The sequence below is a fragment of the Eleutherodactylus coqui genome, chromosome 6, assembly GCF_035609145.1.
Source record: "Eleutherodactylus coqui strain aEleCoq1 chromosome 6, aEleCoq1.hap1, whole genome shotgun sequence".
In the NCBI taxonomy this organism is placed as follows: domain Eukaryota; kingdom Metazoa; phylum Chordata; class Amphibia; order Anura; family Eleutherodactylidae; genus Eleutherodactylus; species Eleutherodactylus coqui.
The window spans coordinates 92,622,515-92,643,965 of record NC_089842.1 but is presented as its reverse complement, the minus strand read 5'-3'; the positions used below and the strand labels follow the sequence as shown (position 1 = coordinate 92,643,965).

At 44.5% G+C, this 21,451-nt stretch overlaps 2 pseudogenes; both read right to left on the bottom strand.

Moving 5' to 3' along the window:
- Positions 1 to 21,451, bottom strand: part of LOC136633651 (potassium-transporting ATPase alpha chain 2-like) — a 66,560-nt pseudogene that overhangs the window by 20,924 nt on the left and 24,185 nt on the right.
- LOC136631694 (potassium-transporting ATPase alpha chain 2-like) overlaps positions 1 to 21,451 on the bottom strand; it is a 28,994-nt pseudogene that overhangs the window by 2,570 nt on the left and 4,973 nt on the right.

Below are 21,451 nucleotides of genomic sequence, written 5' to 3'. Positions count from 1 at the left end.
TCTTGAACTGTAGCAGCTCTTATATTATATATCTCCTTGAATGCCCCTGTGGCCTCAGATATATAGGCCGCACTATAAACCCCCTACGTATCCGGCTAAATAAGCATCGTTGTAATATTCTAAAGGGCTTCTTGAAACATGGCGTATCAAGACCTTTTCTGGAGAAACACAACAGGGACCCTTCGGGTCTCAGGGTCACACCAGTGGAAAAGATAAAAATAGGCTCAGCTTCACTTCTGAAAACCAGGGAAATGTACTGGATCTTTAAATTAAAAACACTAATGCCCAATGGCCTCAACGAAGTTTTAGAGAAGATCTGACCAGTACCAGAGGCCTTTTATATGAATTTTACAATATAAATTTTACTGTTTTAACTTATGTATTTCTAGATTAATTGAATTCATTTTAGAGAGAGATGTTATATTTTATTATACATTTTTGCATAGATATTGTGAGGGTATGTATTATAATGTATTTAGAAAGTTTATTATGAGAACACTAGTTTTAGAGGGATTATGCATGCATTTTATTCAGCATTGGAACTCTATTTATATATCATGTGGGTTCTAGACATTATATATATATATATATATATATATATATATATATATATATATATATTTATTTATTTACTTATTATTCACCAATGGTCACTATTTTGTAGCCCTACTTATAGCCGGGACTAGTAATATATCAATCAAACCGCCCTGCTAGTATCCTTTTTCATTGATATCACATGATCGGCACCGCATGATGGGTGCCGTGGCAACATGAAGCTACTCGTTGAGCTCTGAATACACGGCCTTACGTCACCATAAGGGCGTGAGTGATTAATCACGTGTCTTAATGACGCTTTCTAAACACACCCCCCTCGTCATGTGAGTCAACATTACATAACCCCACATGATCATCCTTTGGCCATTATTGCTACATCGAGGTGGCTTAGTGATGCGATTTGGATTAAAATACATCCGTTTCGCTAATACATAGCCTTTAAATCATGACTATTTAGTCTAACGTCATCTGAGGGGCGTGTCCCAGGATCAGGTGACACAATGATGCCGGGGAGCGTCATGAAACTCCGCCCCCTGTCCTCGGCACTATTGATAGAGGAGGATTAGGTTATGGAATGACGCTGAACGCTTCACGTGACTCCACCCCCTCCGCTCGGCGATCGGACAGTGCTTTCACCGTCTGGGGTGTATAGCATTGAGCAAACTTCTATATGATGTACTAGGGCTACGTTAATAGGGGTTATCCCGCCTCATGGAAGCCCTGATCTGTTAGTATAGTGCACGGAGATCTTTTACACGTCATGGAGCTCCGCCCCCATGCTCTATGACGATTTTGACGTCATCAACATACGCCTACCCTCCGAGACGCAGGGAACACGGCACTGACAAACATGTGAAGGGTATGTTCTCATTGTGTATTATGTATAAATGTATGTATTGTATATGTGTCTGTTTATATGGCTTGAGAAAGGTGCTGTATATTGCACTGAAACGCGTTGCCTGATTAAAGTATCCCATTTTTCACTGTGTCCGGGAACATAGTTCTCTACCCTGTGGAAGACACTCATCGGAGGGGGCATTTGTGCATCATACCCCCCTCCTTTCAAGTAAGTGTTACAACAAATTATTTCTTGCACGTGAAGTTGTCCTCAGCTTTTACTCCCTATTGAGCACGGATTTTTTTCCTGACACCCTATTTTCTGAAGTTTCAGTATGGTAGAGTACGGAGTACAAAGGAGGAGTAGGAAGTTGTGTCATCCAAGACAGCTGGTTCAGGGGACAGATCCTCACAGTCCCTAATAGCCATTTTTGAATTTGACTTCTGCAGGATAAAGGGTGCATAGTGCAGGTTGAAGATTTCCCAGGCCATTGTGAGAAACCCACATCAGCAGTATGAGAGCAAATAAGAAGACAGCAGCACTTAGTGATCTTCAGGACAGAACTTTAGAAGCTTGGATTGTAAAAGACTTTTGCTATCTTCTGGATGCTGTATGAATGTGAGTTAACTGTTACCCTTTCTGCCTCCATGGACACTTCAATTTGGGGTATCATGCTACACCAAGACATCACAAGACGCAGAGACCACCCTTTACCATCAAGCACCAACTTTTCAATGTAGTGTAGCCAGGTGAAAGATGTGACTTATACCTTAACAACCACCATGATTATCACCTCCCATTCTGGCGCACTACAGTTCCACATCGTAAGCTTTACTAGATGTGTGAGCCAAGCCTTAAACTATCGATATTTGACTGAGAAAATAGTAAATCACATCACCTGGGATTAACTCTTTCAACAGGGATTCCTAATCTGCTAGCAATATCTTCCACCGTCTAGCCTGTACTTGAGAAAATGCCAACACTTCTTGCAATTGCTTTCACTGTGATTGGGTGATCTCCAGTCACCATAATAACCTACCATCAATAAAAGAGAGGATCAGATATTTTTTATTGATTATCATATCCAGTTATCACTGTGATCATTCTTTGGATATATTTACCTTAATGCCTGAACTACGACACTTCATAACTGCATCAGGAACAGTAGAACGAGGTGGGTCAATCATGGAGATGAGGCCAACAAAGCATAAATTATCTAGTGGAAAATTTCCATTGTCTGCACTAAAAGGGTAACCAGACCCATAGAAAGAAGGAAGCATGAATTGACAAAAACCTCTGGAAGAAACAGAATGTAGAAATAGTTATCATCCTGAAGGACTTGCAGATATATAGTCTAACAAAGAAACAGAATCCAAGGAGCATTCATTCTATGTTGTATAGAAATTTCTAGAGTGTCAATGAAACGTTGCATATACCCACCAAGTACTCTCTCTCCTAGACTCCCCAGGGCCATATACGCTGTCTGAAAGTTCTCTTTCATTTCCTCATCCAATGGATATTCCTCTCCTTCTATCATGATGGTGCTACATCTATCCAAGATTCGTTCTGGGGCACCTTTCGTCACTAGCAAGTAACTATGCTCAGGAGAATCTTCTAGCTTATGAATGGAGACCTAAGTAGTAAGGAGAAAGACATCAACACTGAGTAAACATTCCCATTAACGAAGAATAGCAGAACTTGGGTACTGGTCCATCAATTACCTGGTACTTGTTGCTGGAATTAAAAGGGATTTCAAATACTTTCTCATTCTTTTGTTTTCTCTCTATGACTTTTCCCAAAACATTCTCTGTGAATTTTAATAAAGCTGCTTCTGAGGCATCTCCATTGACATCTGCATGAAAAAGGAAACCGATAAGATACCAAACTTTTATAATGGGATTTGACTTTGATCAATAGGGGTCTGACTTCTCAAAGCCTTGGTGAATAGTGGCTAGCTAGAATTTTCCACTGCAGCATCCACGTAATACATGAATGGGCCAAGTCAATCAGAACAGCTGTCACTATTTCAGAGTGGCTCTTCCTTCTGTTTTATAGATGGCAAGCGGGGGATCCCCTCTGACATCCATATAGCCTAATGGGACATTTGGCAGACGCTGTCTTCATGAAACAACACTTTTATTCTCTTTAATATAGGTGCAAGATAGATAGATATTGAATAGATAATGATAGATATTAGAGAGATAGATATACCTTGCTTATGGGCAGGTCTTTCTGATCCGCATTGAATTCTGCTCGGTTGCATAAGGTGGCAATTTTACCCAATGCATGCCAAGATTGGGAACTTTGGTCAAACAATTCACCTGGAGAGAATAATAAGCAATGGTTATCTTATAGCAGTCTAGCCTGTTGTGTGAAGACAATTATTAAGGTGCCATGATTAGAGATTGATGGGTTCATACCTGTCTGATCTTCACTAGTATCTGCATTATGGATCAAATTCTCAAACCACATATGTGCCACAGTCATACGGTTCTGGGTGAGATTCCCAGTCTTGTCAGAGCAAATGACTGAAGTGGACCCAAGAGTCTCAACAGCTTCCAGGTTCTTCACCAAGCAGTTCTTCTTTGCCATACGCTTTGCAGTCAATGATAGACAAACCTGGATGGTACACATGGCATTAGGAAAGCCAAATAGTATTCAAAAGCAATGGTTGACAAAGGTAATAACATATTTATGAGCTTATTAACAGGTGCTACTTACGGTTACAGTTGCCAGTAGTCCCTCAGGCACATATGCTACCACAATACCAATGCAGAATATTATGGAATTGAGGGGACTATATCCCATAGAGACAGAGATAATGAAGAAAAGTATGCCAACGCCCACTGATCAGGTGCACAAAGTGCTTAATCTCCAAGGCAATGGGTGTCTTCTGATTTCCAACTTGTGAAGCCAGCGATGCAATCCGTCCAATGACTGTACGATCACCTGTGTTAATTACTATACCGCATGCTGTCCCTTTAGAGAAAACAAACTATTAAGTTGGGTTTTAGTCCCTGTGCAGCACATACACATCATCTTAGGTACTACTACTTGGTGCATAATTTGAAGAGTTTAAATCAGAGCATCTTTGGATATTGCTTTTATAGCTAACCTTCCAAGCAAGTTGTGGAATAGAACCCCAGGTTCTTCGTCTCTAAGGGGTTTTCATCTGTGCAATCCACACCACGAGTTTGTGGCTCTGATTCTCCAGTGAGCGATGAGTTATCAACCTACACATCAAGAGCAATAGGTCATTCTCATGTATTCTAAGACTATCTTCCAACTATTACCATAGTGTCATTTTATATTGAATGTAAAAGTGTTGTCTTCATTTTTCTCACCTTGCAACCCTGACTCTCAAGAATACGTAAATCAGCCGGGATTTTATCTCCACCTTTAACAAATACAATGTCCCCCACAACAAGGTGTTCTGCTATCCTCTCAATACGCTTGCCATTACGAAGAACCAAGGCTTGCTAAATCCACAAAGAAATGTATTAGAAACAAAAACTCATCAAGTGTAATGTCTAAACTTTGCAGCAAAGCTTCTTACCTGAGGCACCATGTTCTTAAAGCCAGCCATAATGTTGGTACTTTTAGCTTCTTGGTAATAAGCAAAGAGCGCAGTCATCACCACTACTGCAATCAGGATGATAGCTAACCAAAGCTGAAGACATAGAGGAAATGCAATTCAATAACTGACACAATACGCAATCACAGTAGTCATGATACATGATTAAAGATCTACGTGGTAAAATTCACTGGTTTTCTTACATTGTCTTTGGCAACAGTGGGATCTTGTGCAACTTGAAGGCCATATGCAAGAAAGCACAACGCAGCTGAAATCCAGAAGACGATGGAGAAACCACCGGCCATTAGCATCAAAAATTTCACAATTTCCGGGGTTCCTTTTGGAGGGGAAAGCTGCTTGGCTCCATCTCGGGTGAGAAGTTCTTGGGCAGCTATAGTGCTCAGACCCTTGAAGATAAAGCTAATTTGTCAAAATATTGTGCACCTTGGGAGTAAGGACAATACATGAGACCATCAAATGGTCAAATTGTAAAATTACCTCTTTGATATTTACTGAATATTTCTTTTCCAGTTCCTCAGAATTCAACTTGTGGTCAGACTAGGAAAAGAAAATATGTAGTCAATACTAGACACAATTAAGATTTATTTAAAAAAAGTGTTTTCTACTCTCTGCATTGTAGGAGCAAAATCCTCCAACTTTATTAGGGGCTCATGTCTCTTAACAAATTTGCCACATCTTTCACTGAAACTGAACAATAAGCAAGTCGAGCTTTTGTATGGTAATTTGTGCAAGTATTTTTTGCAAAAATCTTAGTTTCGAGGAGGATCTACCCCTCCTGCTAAACCTTGACCACTTTCTCGCTACCTTTGAAAAGTGGCTAGAAGTGTAATAAGTCACAAATTATGATGCAAATATGCTGTGAGTCCTAATTTGTCACTTTTCTACAGCATAAAAGTGGTGGAGAGGCGTTGATAAATTCTTCCCTATGGCTATAATTTAGTCATTATTTTGACCAGTTCCACACTCTGTCCTAGATTTATTATATACTAAATGATGATATTGTAGTTATTACATAATTCTTTAGCTTTGTCTTCTCTGCTCAGTAACTAATAAGGTCCTACTGAGTCGGTCAGTTTGGTAGAATCATGTTTAAACCCACAGAACAGGGTTATGACCTATGAGGACTCCCTGTACTTCAATATATTCTGTTTTCTTGCCATCACTTACAATCTCCAACTCCTTTTTCAAACTTTCTACTTTCTTCTCTTTGCTCTTTTTTTTGAGCCCAGCAAATAATTTATCCTTGGTTTTCTCTCGTCGGTTCTTCATCTATGGGTATGGTATAAATAACAGGTGACTCCTATAAATGAGAGAAGCAAACACACAATTGAAACAGTCTAGATATTATACTCCCCATTAGGTTGACTGTCTTTACAGTTAAAGTATTATATTGTAACATGGAGTATTTTGCATCAAGACTAGGTGAAGTATTTCTTGTTTAATGCAAAGTTCATACTATTAATCTGCCTATTAATTTCATTATCTATCCATCTAATATGTATCTATCTATTCATCTATGTATCGGATAGATAGGTAGGATAAGTGAGATTAGATATTTAGATGATAGATAACTATTCAACAGAGGACGATGGATATTACAGGTCTAGCTAATATCTAACAGAATCTAATATATATTTCAGATAGACCTGTATTAGATAAATAAATATTATCTAATCAATTTATCTAATCTATCTGATAGACAAATAGATATGAGTACATATAGATAGATAAGATATTAGATAATTATCTAATAAATGTTTAACATAAATACATAGATTCTATTTGATAGATAATATACTGTATATTAAAAATCTATCTTACTGCTACATATTAAATAGACTATGGTTAGCAGATGGATAGATGAGATAGATGATATTTGTCAGATAGATAAATATTTATCTGATAAATTCTATATTACATAGATTCTGACTGAGATTCTGACTGACTTATACACTGTATATTAGGTGTATATTTGATGCAATCTATCTAATAAGAGATATTAGATAATCTAACATACAGTAGATTATCTATCAAATAGAATCTATGTTACTGGTAGATATTAAATAGATGATGATGAAAGATAGATATTAGATGCCATCTATACGGTAGATATTAGATAAATATTATCTAATATCTATTCATCATATAGATTCTCTCTAATATATCATCTATTTTACTGCTAGATATTAGATGATTATCAGATAGTTATGAACAGAAGTGTAACTAAAGGCTCAGATGCCCAGGTGCAAAAGTTAAGCTGTGGCCCCCCTATCCTTCATCTGTACCCATACCCAGAGGCGTAACGTGCAGATTCAGGGCCCCAATGCAAAACCTGTAACAGGGCCCCCCAACTATAATGCTTTATTCATACTAGGCTCCCTATATGGAGAAGACAGGCCTTATGAGCCCCCTAAGGCTGGGTTAACATGGGATGGAAATCCCACAGAAATCTCGCAAAATTTATGCAGCGGTACCGCATGGAAATTTCACAAGATTTCCGCAGTTCGAATTCCCATGGGATTAGGCACGGGTTTTCAAGCAGCTTATTCCGCTGCAGCCAGCTCTTCCCCATAGAGAGGAGAGATGGCCTGAGTGGAAATGTTGATACAATTGACATGCTGTGGCTTTGATTTCCGGGCTACATGTCAATTTCTGCGCAGCTTGGCCACAAATCTCATCCACTTTGCCGCTTTAAAAATTGCCGGCGGAATTTCGGTGTAGAAAGTCTGCACGGAAATTCTGCAGCAATTCCACCCCGTGTGAGCCCAGCCTAAGGCTCCTGGGCCCAGGTGCAACCGCATCCCCCATAGTTATGCCCTGAATATGAGATAAATGTAGATATGTCTGTAGTAATTCAGTCTCATAAATAAGATATACATATATATATAATATATATCTCTCTATCTTTCCATATATTTCTAGCTTTATATAGAACAGTAAGGGTCGGCTAAATTCTTAAACTGAAAGACATTTTGCAGATCTACTAGAAGTGCACTTAGCTGAGAAGACATCCTTGCAGGGCTGGATATTCAGACTAGGTCAATGTGCTGCAGGAAGGCTGATGCGGGGTGCTGCAGGAGTGGAGCTGCCTAATCCTAGCAGTTAACTGATGGAGGATGCCATACCTCTGAGGGATCAACCCATATCTTATATATTGAGTGGCCCTGCCCACTGTCCCCACCTCCAGGTAATGAACTCATTAGATTTTGGATCTAGCTATACCAGGTTTCCTCCAGATAAACCAGTATTTCTTTTTCTTTACACAAACGTATTGAGATGCTGATCTCCAAGATGCACCTGAGGCAGACGAGAGTAACAGGAAATACTACTCTACAATATCCTAAAAAGGCATATATAGTCATATCTGTATTGGCTGAGGGTTCACATTTTTAGGGCATGCATGTGTTTTAGACCCATTATACACCCATGATAATCACTGCCGCATAGTGGGACAAAACGAAACCATTGATTTCAAATGATTTCAGTGGATTCGCTTTTACTATTGGGATTCTTCCCTGTTAATTGTATGAGCAAGAAAAGATAGGACTTGCTCTTTCCCGCACGAAATATTAACTACATGCGGGAAAGCTAGGGCAGGACCTTTCTTCTCGCTATTTTTATTTTTTTTTCAAACTCCTGCGCTATGGTGTGGAGTTCGTACGGCCAGGGAAAATCCTCAATCATGCCAACTATGCTCTGTGCCAGTGAGCGTAGGTGCGCATACGGCCATCTGAAACCACCCTCAAACATATAGGCATGAATATGTAGCCTGATAGAGGGAACTGCAACTTTGTATGTGAAGGTTGAAAATAAATTAAACAATCACTGCATTAGGCCTCGTTTAGATGAACGCTGTTTTCGCCCTGCTAATAAGCAGCAAGAAATCAGTGCAACTATAGTCCTGAAAAAAATGCGTGAACGGGTGACTTCAAGCTCTGTGAAGTCACCCGTTCACACGATCCAAGGTGCTTACTGCGTGCTGTTAAGGCTCCCATAGGAGTGTATGGAAAGCACGCAGGGAAGATAGAACATGCGAGTGCAAAGCGTCCTATCTTTGTTAGATGAGCTGATTCAGCGCGTCTAACAGTCGGCCATGTTAGCTCTTCTATAGGAACCAACGGGTTCCTATAGAAGCGCGTTTTGAGCGCTGCTTAGCAGGGCTAAAACAGCACTCATCTGAACGAGGACTTCGGAATACTAAGGCTAACTTCACACGGGCGAGTGTGATATTGGGCCTTGCATCTGCTGCAAAATCGTATATTGGGGAGCCTGATTTCGTGCTTCCCAATATACAATTTTGCAGTAGATGAGAAGGTGTTTTTGTTTTAAAACCGCCTCACATGGCTTTATCGCATTGTTTTCAATAGGAAAACCTCGCATCGCATTGCATGCACCTAGCACATGGTGCAATGCTGCTGCCGGCCCCATTGAAAACAATGGGCAATGCCATGCGAGGTCACACACAGATAGGATGTGCCGTGATTTTTTCCTGCACTGCAATGCAATGAGCAAAAAAAATCACTCGTGTGTGACCACTTTCAAAAGGATGGGGTTCCTATTCATGTAAAATTTGTGCAATTTTCTTGCCAGTGTGAAGTCAACCTTTCAAGGCCTTTCTCACACAGGCATTTTTTTTAGAGCATCTAGCCGGCGTTCTTAACGTCCCACTAAAAATTAGGCACTAAGCCTCCATTCATTTCAATGGGGCTTCTTAGGCAAGTATTTTAGCGCAGCATTTAGAACACGTGGTAAAACGGATGCTGTATGTTTTTTTTGGGCGATCCAGCACGTTTTTGACAAGCTGCGTCGCCCATGGCAATGAATGGGGTACATTAAAAGCAGCTTTAAAAAAATCTGCACAGCATTTTACTGGGTTTTTAATGCTGCTTACTATGGCACCGGGACAGGGGAAAATAGTGATGTCATCAGCTTGCTTCGTCTGCGTTGTTACTGCACAAAATATGCAGTATAAATTCAGGCAAACGCTCACAAAAATGCTGTAAAACATTTGCGTTGAAAAAATAACAAGTTGGTCCACCTTTTTGGGTGAACACGGCTTTCAGACATTAGTGAACAGATTCCCCAATGAACATCCTCCCTACTCAACTCAACCCATGTCCTCTGCAGCAGCTTTTCAGTTGGTGCACATTTTGTGGCTAAATGGGAGCAGAAACTCACAGCCCTTTCAGCATATCCCAAACATGTTTAATGGGGTTACGGCCCAGTGAGTTTGGGCCGTAACCCCATTAAACATGTCGTATTCCTCTAACCATTCCCTAGTGTGAATGCACCCTCATGCTGTTTACACCAAATGCAAACCTAGCCATCCATATGGTTCAGCAGCAACCTTCTGCCATGTGCCATTGACGCATTTCCTGGACCCACACAAGGAATTGTTGGAGATGTTGTGTTATTAGGGACACCCTTGTCATTCTTTGGTTATTGAACTCCAGTTGATGCAAGGTATGCTACATGATCAGTGTGGAAAAATGTCTACTGTTGTATTGCTGGGTCAGTTGGCGCACTGTGGGCACATCCTTGTTGAGATATCAGATGTGCTACCTGACACTTGCCTTTAGGATCAGCCACATGTGGGTTGCTGCTGTCTGTTCTGTCAGAGGTCTGTCCATGGTTCAACCCATCTTCGCACACTCTTGATACCTTGGAACAGCCAACAAGTGCAACTGTTTCAAAAATACTGGCACCACGCCTCTGGGTACCAACAATTTGCCTGCAGTCAAAATCATCATGTTTAATTATGACTGGAGGTATGTCGCCTGGAGGTATGACACAGATAGTGATACATGTTGTACCGGTAAGCACAACTAGAATCTATAGCTGGAGAAGGCTGGCTCTAATGACATTGAAGTGAAGCAGGTTAGAAATTACAGGATAGGAGTTCAGAACATTTTGTGAAATACGGAGGAAGGTGACCATACATGAAGGACAGTGTCCAGGAATAGTTCATGAAATTCATTGGAAATAGGGGCCATAAAAAAGGTCTAATTGGAGCCAAGACGAGCAAGGAATTAATGTGGCCATACCCAACAACTATTCCTCCAGACTGCTCCATAAACATGCACACCTGATTTTGGCCAAGCATGCAGTGGTTCTCAATGGGGAGAGCGGATTAAGGCTATGTTCAAATTAATGTTCTTTCATCCATTATTAGTAGATCCATTTTTTTTTAAGACAAAAAAATATGGTTGTCTAAATGATGTCAACTGTAACTAAGTGATCTGCCATATAATGGATAGCTAGCTTCAGTGTGCATCGGTTGGACATCTGTCATGATGAATTTGTAATGGATACATTTTTTAAAAATTGGAATGTGGCTATATTTTATAATTGCACACGCCCAGTTGTATTAAACGGAATACCTTCCATTTGTTTCCATCCCTAATAGAGTAGAATGAAAAAAAGGAATGTTCCATTCTTTCCAGTTTGTTTCTTTAGACTTCATGCCCACGGCCGTGATATTCCACCAGCAGAATATCGCAGCAGAGACCACCGCGGTACCCCCTAAACCCCCATAGTTGCCACTCCGGATCTGCTGTACGCATCCCGCATTGATGGCCGGCACACATGCGTAGTACAGTGTATGACACGCCAGCAGTGACGGATGACGCAGCTGGCGGTGGACGGGGATGCGTATTAACGCAATACTTCTGCTGTGCTGCAGGGGAAATATAGCGTGACGGCCGGCTTCCATTGACTACAATGGATGCCAGCCGCGCGTATTCCCGTGGCATGTTCCACACAGAACATGCCGCGTTTTCTTCAATGCTGCAGAATTCGGCAGTGGAATTCCACAGCGTGAACATTAAGCTATAAGGTTCAATAGAAGCTAATAGCTGCGGGACAACGCCGTGAATTTCGGCCGTGTAAAAAAACATAGCAGAAATATGGCCCTGGGCATTGGCCCTTAGCCTGGGTTCCCACACAGCGGAAATCTCGCGGTTTGGCCGCAGCGAAAAACCTCAATTTCCGCCAGGAGCAGCGCTGCTTCAAAACCCGCGGCACTTAGCCGCGGGTTTTGAAGCGGCCCGGCCACTCGCTCTTCTGCTGCGGCCGGCCTCCCATAGAGGAGAGCGCAGCCGCAGCAAAGGAAGAAAAAAAATGAACATGCTGCGGCCGGTTAATCTGCGCCGCAGCGCCGGCTTTGCCGCGGCCGATTTGCCGTCCCGTGTGGACGAGATTTCTGAGAAATCTCGTCCACATGGCTGGTTAATACTAGGATTAGCGGCCGCAGGCAGATTTGCAAATCCGCCCCGTGTGAAACCAGCCTTAAGCCGCCTGCAGACGGGCGGGTCGGATCCGGCGGCGAGGATTCTCGCCGCGGGACCAGACCCGAGTGCCTGCAGGGACCAGCACGTAGTCACCCACACTCGCCGGCTCCGATTGTGTGATGTGCCGGCTTGCCACGCAGCCGGCGCATGCGCAGACCGGAGCCGCGCACAGAAATAAAGCATGCCGCGATTTGTTGCCGCGCGATATTTCGCGCGGCCATATCGCGTCCGTCTGCATAGGATTGCGTTTGTTAACGCAATCCTATGCAAGCTTCCAGCGGCGGAAATTCCGCGGGAAATCCCGCTGCGGAATTTCCGCTCGTGTGCAGGTGGCCTTAGATGGGAAAAAAATTCCTGCGTGTCAATCTATTTCTGTAAATAAGCAATCAGATGAAACTTAAACAAACTGAAACAAAATAAGTCCCATTTAGATCAATGCGGATTTTACTGGAATATTTTTTTTTCCTGTTTTTTTGCTTTTAGGGCAGAACAGGAAAACAAAATGCTGATGAAAAACCAGCCTGACCTGCTGCCAGATTCCTCCTCTGGTGGTTTTTCTCCTGTGGGAGCAAAGGACCCATAATGTTGAAGTTCAACATGGTCAATTTGTGAGAAAGTTGGGATAACCGCAGAACAGAGGGTTTGTCTGATTTTACTCATATGTATGGGCACCTTTTAGAAAGACAGTGGAATATATCATCGACCTGCAGTATTTGTATGCTAAACACATTGTGAAGAAGGCTAGAAGAACTTGTCCTGTTGAAGGAGCAATGTAATGTTATACAATCATGTAAAAGAGAACATTGGAGAAGGTCTTTGTATGCAATGAGTATCTATATGGTATTGAAATGATGTTGGTTATTACCAACTATAACACCCTTTAAAGGACTTTCCAAGACTTTGACTATTAATGACCTATTCTCATGATGAGCTGATCCTTGGGCCTGCTGTCTGTGCGGACAGTAGGAAGCAGATAGTATTGCAGTGGCTTATATTACTGTGGGCACAGCTCCCATTGAATTAAATGGAAATTGTGCCTGTAGTACCAAACTGAGCTGCACAGGCAGAGGACCGAGAGATCAGCTCATCGGTGCAGACCCTGCAGATCAACTATTGATGACCTACCTTGAGGATAGGTCATGAGAGAGTGGGTTGCGCTCCAGACAGTGGGAGAAAAATGACAATGGAAGGAGTGATTGGAAAGGAACTCACCCGGCAAAGCCGGGCCACTGAAAAATGGACACCGGTACGTCACAATCCGGAATCGCGTATCACTCCAAGCATCAAGGTATTTTTCACCAAGGTCCAAATAGGCAGCCTCACACTGGTCAATTATGACATCTCAAGGAGAGCGCCATGGTAGGTCCCGGAGGTAAAAACGTATCACCCTGGGATAAACATAGCTAAATTATTTAAGATAATAACAAGATGCCATAAAGACCATCCTCTACTATATTCAATGATTTCTGCCTGCTTTCTGGGATTCAGGGGTGCTGCATACAAGGCACCCCTGTGAAGTAAGTGGTGAATTCTGCTTTTTTTCCTGTAAAATATCTTATTTTAAATCTATTACCCTCAACACTGGAGCGCTGGTAACTTTTGTATTTCTTGCTGAGAATAGTCTACAATTCTCGACCTATATAGCAGTTCTGGTAGTGACCTTGGGAAGGGTTAATGATGTGATCACTATAAAGTTATAAACTCTAAAAGGTGACTTTCACATATATGGTGCCTGCTCCCAATGCATCGGCACATGCACACACTTTAAATATATGCAATATAGCATCCGTATGTTGGTAGGCAATTTCCATAAATGCCATCGTGCTTTGGACATAGTTGATACACTAAATGACCAAGAAAGGTTTTCTAATGTGTACTGAATTTAAGTTACAACTCTTGCTTGAGTAACTGTGGGGAAAATTTTACTAAGATCGGTGTTTCCCCCTGGGGCACAATGCCCCTAATACATGAAGAGGCATGTGTGTCTCAACATATTAAGCGTATCCCATTACTTTGATCTGATCTTAGACGGAGGTTCTATCTAGTTGAAAATACCGGAACAGAGCAGGAAAGCGGATGTGAAACCGGCCTAACAGGATCCGCTCTAGACAACCACTCTCGGATGAGACTCTGCTTAGAGACCCTCTGGAGTTTATGAATTATACTTTGGCTCCACCTTCCTTTTTCCTCTCACTCCCAGCTACCATGTCTGATGGTTTCCCAAGTCAGTTGTAGATGGCTACCGTACCGGGTCATTGATCCAGTGCTAATCTGGCAGTTATTTGCAGAGTGGCAGTTAACTGGCTCCAGCTCACTGCCCTAAGGAGAACTGGGAAAGTTCTACTATTCTCTGCAACTGTTGAAAGAAAAACTTTTCTAGGAACTGCTCTTTAGTACTGAACACCACGCCTACTGCTTGGTGCAGATTATACAATAACTCATATTGAATTTTCCAGAATGTTGCTTCACCAGGCAGGATGACGACGGGTTTCTATTGTAAATATTAGTCATTCAGAATTTCTAATCAGTGGTTAAAATATTTTTGACCAGGTTGTTATCACCACCCACCACAGTATGCAGGTGATGCCATCAAGCAGCAAACTCCTGAAGGGACCAGCGAAAAGGGGACTTGAATTAGGGGTATAACTAAAGGCTCAGGGGTGTGGGTGCAAAAGTCCAGCACGGGTCCTGTCCCATCCCGTACCAATTCCTAAATCGTGCTGCATATAGCTGCAAAACGAATTTCCATACATGTTCTGCCCTTTGCCATAACCTTTCCAAAAAGGACTCCTTTCCTGCACTACATGAATATTTGTTTGTAGCTAGAGATGAGCGAGCACCAAAATGCTCGGGTGCTCGTTACTCAAGTCGAACTTTCAGTGATGCTCGAGAGTTCGTTTCGAGTAACGAACCCCATTGAAGTCAATGGGTGACTCGAGCATTTTTGTATATCGCTGATGCTCGCTAAGGTTTTCATTTGTGAAAATCTGCAAAACACAAGAAAGTGATGAAAACGACACAGAAACGAATAGGGCAGGCGAGGAGCTACATTTTGGGCTGTATCTCAAGTTCCCAGGTCCCACTATTAAGCCACAATAGCGGCAAGAGTGAGACCCCCCCCCCCCCCCGCACTGTCAGCATAACGATCGTTCTCCTCTGCCACAGCTGTAACAGCTGTGGCAGAGAAGAACGATGTTAGCCCATTGAATTCAATGGAGCCGTCAATACAGCCGACTCCATTGAAAGCAATGGGCTGCCGGCGATCGCGGGATGAATTGTCGGAAAGGGGTTAAATATATAAGCCCTTCCCTGCAATTCATCCAGAAATGTGTAAAAATAAAAAAAAAATATATATATATACTTATCTGGTCCCGGCAGAGCGATGTTAGCCCATTGAATTCAATGGAGCCATCAATACAGCCGACTCCATTGAAAGCAATGGGCTGCCGGCGATCGCGGGATGAATTGTCGGGAAAGGGTTAAATATATAAGCCCTTCCCTGCAATTCATCCAGAAATGTGTAAAAATAAAAAATATATATATATATACTTATCTGGTCCCGGCAGAGAGATGTTAGCCCATTGAATTCAATGGAGCCATCAATACAGCCGACTCCATTGAAAGCAATGGGCTGCCGGCGATCGCGGGATGAATTGTCGGGAAAGGGTTAAATATATAAGCCCTTCCCTGCAATTCATCCAGAAATGTGTAAAAATAAAAAATATATATATACTCACCTGGTGCCGGCAGACGGAGTTCAGCGCGGCAGGCTGCAGTTCTCCTGCCCCTGAGCCAATCAGAGGCAGCCCTCACTCACCCATTCATGAATTCATGAATGGGTGTGAGTGAGGGCTGGCCTCTGATTGGTCAGGCTGTGACCAATCAGAGGCATCTTATTCAGCAGGCGGGGATTTTAAATCCCCGGCTGCTGAATACTACTCACAGCTGTTAAGAGCAGTTCAGGAGAACTGCAGCCTGCCGCGCTCAACTCCGTCTGCCGGCACCAGGTGAGTATATATATATTTTTTATTTTTACACATTTCTGGATGAATTGCAGGGAAGGGCTTATATATTTAACCCTTTCCCGACAATTCATCCCGCAATCGCCGGCAGCCCATTGCTTTCAATGGAGTCGGCTGTATTGACGGCTCCATTGAATTCAATGGTCAGTGCTCGTTTAATCGAGACGAGTATCGCGTGGTGCTCGTCTCGAGTAACGAGCATCTCGAGCACCCTAATATTCGAACGAGCATCAAGCTCGGACGAGTATGCTCGCTCATCTCTATTTGTAGCCCCTTATGCCAATCTCGCACACACACTGCTTTTTAATGCTCTTAGTGCAGCACCCCAAGCACTGTGCTAACCGCGGTACAATACTCCCATTAATTTTCATGGGGTTACTCAGACCTAAACTCCAATGGGATGTTTGTAATGCCACGATTTTTAAGAGCGCTCTGTTATATTTTTGCATTTTTTAACGCGCCTCCTCACCCTCCACAAAGATGGAGTGCATTAAAAAGTGCTTTCAAACGCTGTACTATGCGCTCAAAACCGTTGATGGAAATGGTGAGCGTAGCCTTAGGGTGTGTTCATGCTTTTTGTTGTACTTTTGAAGCGCAATAAAGAAAAACATGAAAAACCTGCATGCAGTATTCAAAGACCACATAGTTTAAGAAAATGCATACCCTAATAAAAACCGGATGAATTTTTGATGTTTTTTATTTGTGGATAAAGTGTGCAATTATATACAGTATATACAGGGAGATATATAACTTATACCAGCGAAAGATAGATAGGAACTAGATAGTCCACAAACTGTAATGTTGAGCAGCACAACCAAATGAAATGCCACTTTAGTGGGGAGAGTAAATTCAATGAAGTGCACGCTTTGCTGAGGATCCAGACTGAGAGAGAAAAAAAAAGCTCCATCGTTGGGCTACCTCTGACCGTCTGAAATTTACAGGGAGTCTGGTGGGAGTTGCAGTGCATCACTATTGCACAGCTAGGCCTGTTTGCAGCCTTCCGTATTCTTTGTTCCTGCCTGGAGTTAGTGTTACAATACCGCTGTCAGCGTGAAAGTGTACGCAAATAATTCCATAATTATTTACACCGCTCTGTCTGCTCCTATTCGTAGTCCACCATGTTGAGGGGTAGGGCTCGAGGACGTGGATGCCGGCGAGGACGCGGAGGTCCAAGCAAGGGTGTGGGCACAGGCCGAGTTCCTGGTCCAGGTGAATCGCAGCCGGCTGCTGCGGGATTATGAGAGAGGCAAGTTTCTGGGATCCCCAGCTTCATATCACAATTTAGGGGTCCACGTGGTAGACCTTTTATTACAAAAAGAGCAGTGTGAGCAGGTCCTGTCGTGGATGGCAGAAAATGCATCCAGCAATGTATTGCCCACCCAGTCTTCTACGCCGTCCACTGCTGCAACTCTGAATCCTCTCGCTGCTGCTCCTCCTTCCTCCCAGCCTCCTCACTCCATGAAAATGACACATTCTGGTCAGCAGGCAGACTCTCAGGAATTGTTCTCGGGTCCCTGCCTTGATTGGGAAAAAATGGTTCCCCTCTCACCTGAGTAGTTTGTCGTGACCAATGCCCAACCTTTGGAAAGTTCCTGGGGTCGGGGGGATGAGGCTGGGAACTTACGGCAACTGTCTCTACAGCTTTCAGTGTGTGAGGAGGACGATGATGGAGACACAGTTGTCTAGCAGTGAGGTAGTAGTAAGGGCAGTAAGTCTGAGGGAGGAGTGCACAGAGGATTCGGAGGAAATGCCGTTGGACGATGAGGTGACTGACCCCACCTGGTGTGATAAGCCAACTGAGGACAGGTCTTCAGAGAGGGAGGCAAGTGCAGCAGCAGGACAGGTTGGAAGAGGCAGTGGGGTGCCCAGGGGTAGAGGCAAAGCAAGAGCGAATAATCCACCAGCTGTTTCCCAAAGCACCCCCTCGCGCCAAGCCACCGTGCAGAGGCCAAGGTCCTCTAAGGTGTGGCAGTTTTTCACTGAGACGGCGGACGACCGAAGAACAATGGTGTGCAACCTTTGTCGAGCCAAGATCAGCCGGGATAGCCACCACCAGCCTCACCACCACCAGCATGCGCAGGCATATGATGGCCAAGCACCCCACAAGGTGGGACAAAGGCCGTTCACCGCCTCCGGCTTGCGCCGCTGCCTCTCCCCCTGGGCCCCAACCTGCCACTGAGATCCAACCTACCTCTCACGACACAGGCATGACCATCTCCTGGCCTGGACCCACACCCTCACCTCCGCTGTCCTCGGCCCCATCCAGCAATGTCTCTCAGCGCAGCGTCCAGCTGTCGCTAAGAGAATCGTTGGAGCGAAATCGCAAATACGCCGCCACGCACCCGCACGCTCAAGCTTTAAATGTCCACATAGCCAAATTGATCAGCCTGGAGATGCTCCCCTACAGGCTTGTGGAAACTGAGGCTTTCAAAAACATGATGGCGGCGGCAGCCCCGCGCTACTCTGTCCCCAGTCGCCACCATTTTTCACAGTGTGCCGTCCCAGCCCTGCACGACCATGTCTCACGCAACATTGTACGTGCCCTCACCAACTCGGTTACTGGCAAGGTGCACTTAACAACGGACACGTGGACAAGCACAGGTGGGCAGGGCCACTATATCTCCCTGACGGCACATTGGGTGAATTTAGTGGAGGCTGGGACCGAGTCAGAGCCTGGGACCGCTCATGTACTACCCACCCCCAGAATTGCGGGCCCCAGATCGGTACTGGTATCTGCGGCGGTGTATACAACCTCCACTAAACCTTCCTCCTCCAACGCAACCTCTACCTCGCAATCAAGACTTGTTAGCAGCAGCACGTCACCAGCAGTCGGTGTCGCGTGGCAGCACAGCGGTGGGCAAGCGTCAGCAGGCCATGCTGAAACTACTCATCTTAGGAGAGAAGAGGCACACTGCCCACGAACTGTTGCACGGTCTGACAGCAGACCGACCGCTGGCTTTCGCTACTGAGCCTCCAACCGGGCATGGACGTGTGTGACAATGGCCGTAACCTGGTGGCGGCTCTGCAGCTCGGCAGCCTCACGCACGTGCCATGCCTGGCCCACGGCTTTAATTTGGTGGTTCAGCGGTTTCTGAAAGGCTACCCACACTTGTCAGACCTCCTCGGCAAGGTGCACCGGGTCAGCGCACATTTCCGCAAGTCCAATGCGGACACTGCCACCCTGCGTACCCTGCAACATCGGTTTAATCTGCCAGTGCACGGACTGATTTGCGACGTGTCCACACGGTGGAACTCTACGCTTCACATGTTGTCCGGGCTGTATGAGCAGCGTAGAGCTATAGTGGAATACCAACTCCAACATGGTCTTCGAAGTGGGAGTCAGCCTCCTCAATTCTTTACAGAGGAGTGGGCCTGGATGGCAGATATCTGCCAGGTCCTTGGAAACTGAGGAGTCCACCCTGATGGTGAGCGGCGATGCTACAATCATTAGCATCACCATTCCCCTGCTATGCCTGTTGAGAAGTTCCCTGCAAAGCATAAAAGCTAATGCTTTACGGGCGGAAACGGAGGCGGGGGAAGACAGTATATCGCTGGATAGTCAGAGCACCCTCATGTCTATATATCCCAGCGCGTGGAGGAGGAGGGGGGAGGAGCCTGAGGAAGAGACAGCTGGGGCAACTGCAGAGGGTACCCATGCTGCTTGTGCCTCATCCATTCAGTGTGTATGGCCTGAGGAGGAGGAGGATCCTCAAGTGATCTTCCTAGTGAGGACAGCCATGTGTTGCGTACAGGTACCCTGGCACACATGGCTGACTTTGTTAGCATGCCTTTCTCGTGACCCTCGTGTTAGATGCATTCTGGCCACTACGGATTACTGGGTGTACACACTGCTCGACCCACGGCATAAGGAGAACCTTTCCACTCTTATTCCCGAAGAGGAAAGGGGTTTGAGAGTGATGCAATACCACAGGGCCCTGGTGGACAAACTAATGGTAAACTTCCCATCCGACAGCGCTAGTGGCAGAAGGTGCAGTTCCGAGGGCCAAGTAGAAAAGGAGGCGTGGAGATCAGGTAGCATGTTCAGCGCAGGCAGGGGAACACTCTCCAAGGCCTTCGCCAGCTTTATGGCTCCCCAGCAAGACTGTCTCACACCTCCCCAGTCCAGGCTGAGTCGGAGGGAGTACGTAGCCGATCGTACCACCGTCCTCCGTGACGCCTCTGCTCCGTACAACTACTGGGTGTCAAAGCTGGACACGTGGCCCGAACTCGGGCTGTATGCCCTGGAGGTGCTGGCTTGCCCTGCGGCTAGCGTCTTGTCAGAGAGGGTGTTTAGTGCAGCTGGGGGAATCATCACGGACAAGCGTACCCGCCTGTCAACTGACAGCGCCAACAGGCTTACACTCATAAAGATGAACAAAGCCTGGATTTCCCCAGACTTCTCTCCTCCACCAGCGGACAGCAGCGGTACCTAAAAAGCTTTGTCAATCTGTGTATGACATTCGTCCTCCTCCTCCGGAAACCTCATGTAATCACCCCGAATGGGCAATTTTTCTGTGGGCCAAAAGGCTCATAACTTTTCAAAATAATATTTCTGTTTCAATTCTCATTAAAGCATTAAAACTTCCACCTGAACCAACTTTTATTTTGACTGGGCTGCCTCCATGCCTAGTTAAAAATTAAGCCACAGTAAGCTAAGCGATTAATGGGTTTCACCTGCCCTCTGGGTTGGGCATGGGCAATTTTTCTGGGGTACATTTGTACGGTCGGTACACCAATTTTTCGGGCTCTCGCCTACAATGTAATCCAAGTAATTTTTATGGGCTTCGCCTGCACTCATGGTACACCACTGTGTCTGGGGTTGGCCTGCACTTGTGCTACAGAAATGTAACTCTGTTCTGCCTACCTATACTTCTGCCACTGTAACGCTAGAGGGGTCTGACTAGACTTCTGCAACAGAAATGTAACTTTGGTCTGCTTATACTTCTGCTCCTGAAATGTTACCTTTTTTGGTGTATACTGTTACTACTGTAATTCTACTAATACTGGGCTTTGCCCATACTGCTTTGACGTAAATGAAACTGGGGCCTGTCTATACTGCTACTACTGAAATGTTACAAATGCTGTGCTCTCCCTACACTGCTGCCAGGGAACTGTGAATCTGCTGCTTTGCCCATACTGCTTCTACGTTAAT